The 2,156-nt window shown below is 46.6% G+C and overlaps 1 long non-coding RNA gene across 2 annotated transcripts in view; it reads right to left on the reverse strand.

Annotated features, from left to right (window-relative positions):
* LOC106519198 (uncharacterized) overlaps nt 1-2,074 on the reverse strand; it is a 25,230-nt gene extending 23,156 nt beyond the window's left edge. For both annotated transcript variants that reach the window (XR_001310415.1, XR_001310416.1), the window contains exon 1: nt 1,665-2,074. This is a non-coding gene — a long non-coding RNA (uncharacterized LOC106519198). The remainder of the gene's footprint in view (nt 1-1,664) is intronic.
* Nucleotides 2,075-2,156: the final 82 nt, after the last annotated feature.

The raw sequence follows: 2,156 nt of genomic DNA on the forward strand, positions 1-2,156 counted from the left end.
GTGTGTGTGTGTGTGTGTGTGTGTGTGTGTGTGTGTGTGTACACTGCAGCTCTGTGAGTCACCCATTCTTATACAAGATCCAGCGACAGCAGTTCCACAGTAGCAATGAAACTGCAACCCCTTGTACAGCGCATGCAAAGACACAAACTTACAAACAATAGCGGATCTTGATTGGAGTTAAAGAGCGACTGAAAATAAAACAGACGCATGGGCAGGGTAAACCGGGCCAGGAGGGGAACCAATGAAAAAAAAAAGAAAAGCAAAAAAAAAAGAAAAGAGGAGGAGAAGATGAAAACCTTAAAAACAACTGGCTGTGCTTCAGACAGACTCAAACTTCTCTTGATCATCACGTCTAGCCTTCAGGTGTCTGGGGTCGGCCAAGTGTAGGCGCTAGCTAGGTCGAGGGGCGGTGGGAGGATGGGGTGGGTGAGTGGAGATAACACAGCAGCCAGACAAAGAGGGAATAAGAAGCGCTGCCTACATACCACCAGCATCAAGGAAGAGAGGGTGGGAGTCAAGGGAGGGAGCGACAAGAAGAAAAGAGGAGGCTTATAAAAATTTGATTAGACAATCCTTCGCTGAAGTGACTTTCTGTGTCGGTTTGCTTTTCTTTTCCTCTCTCTCTCTCTCTTTTTTTTTGGTTTCTTCCCCTCCTCTCTCATCTTGCCTGTTCCCCTCCTTCCTCTTAGACTGCTGCCTCAGAGAACAGGGCAGACAGATTTTATAGGTCCTAATTAAAGCCATGTGAAGCCTTTCAAAACATCAAATGGCCTTGGTCCCCTAGTCTTTTCCTTTTCTTTTTTTTCCCTCTCCTCTCTGATTGAAGGCAAAGAAAAATCAAAGGGCCACTATTTTTATCTTTTATTTATTTTTATTTTTAAATGACTCCTAAATGTGGATATGTCTGTATCCTTTGCACTCCTCCTCCTTTGACCCCCCCCCACAGCCCACCAGCACCCCTAATTTCCAATCAATAGAGTTCACTGAGTGACATGACCTCTGAAGGTGCATTCACTAGAAATCCACTTGTTTTCGTTATTAAATAATTGTAAATAATTGTAAATAATTGTAATAAAACTATTTTGAAATCTCATATAACATTACTTCTTAGCCATCCTCATCCTCCTTGGGGGTTGGAGTAAAGTGCGCTTTAAGCGCTCCATTTTTTTTCTTTTTTTTTTTTTTGCTCCTGCCCCCCTCCCTAATTGTCCTCATTGAGCCGTGTGGACCGGTTGCACAGCCTGTCTGTCTGACTGGGGTCAACGGGTTTAGCGTGTGCTTTTTTATCTATATTTCATTCTATGGCGCTGTGCGGAGACAGCCACACATTCACAATGAGAACATTCACGGAGGCACACAAAGAATGTCGGCAGCTCAGAACGCACACGCACCCCCACAGAAGAACTCAGGTCACTTCAAAATCAACTCAAGTCAAATGTATCTGAATGTACACGAGCATAAAAAAAAGCTTTTACATTTTAAATCTCATTTAAATGGTTACAATAAGAACAGAAAAAAAAAATAATCCGGCGCAAAAAGTCGCCACCCCACGCAGTCATGCGTTTAGAAATGAGGTCGAGTACAATTTGAAAGCCTTCAAAATCAATGTTTTTAAGACAGATAGAAATGTATCAAATAGAGAATAGTCTAAAATCGACACTTACTGTTCATTTCTGTAACTTCTGGGCGTTTATTGTCTCGCCCCTGGCTGGCTGCGCCTCTCCGTTCGGACGCAGAAAAAAAAAAAAAAAAAGTCTCGTCCAGATTTGGACGCGGCGCTCGGGGCGCCTTCATCGGATGGACAGGAGAGAGACTCGGAGGCTGCGTGGAGATAACACCTGGTCAGTGGCGGTGGGCAGTGGGAGGGGGACAGGGCAGTGGACGTCCGATTCCGCCCGATGTCAGGTCTTGTGTGATGCCTGCGCTCGCCGGAGATTGAGCGTTGAGAGGAGTGGGGGGGTTCACAGAAAGGCGTCATGTGAGCCGGGGAGAGGCGCGCCATTGGCCAGCCGGGGAGAAGTGTGATAAGGCTCCGCCGTGCGCCATTGGCCCAGGACGGACGCGGAGGCGCCTCCTCGCCAGCCTGTGCGCAAGAATGTGAGTGCCGCTCAGCGTTCATAATTTTCACGGGGGTGGGGGGCAGAAGAGAATAAATG

This window comes from Austrofundulus limnaeus, unplaced genomic scaffold (genome assembly GCF_001266775.1).
Source record: "Austrofundulus limnaeus strain Quisiro unplaced genomic scaffold, Austrofundulus_limnaeus-1.0 Scaffold73, whole genome shotgun sequence".
Lineage (NCBI taxonomy): Eukaryota > Metazoa > Chordata > Actinopteri > Cyprinodontiformes > Rivulidae > Austrofundulus > Austrofundulus limnaeus.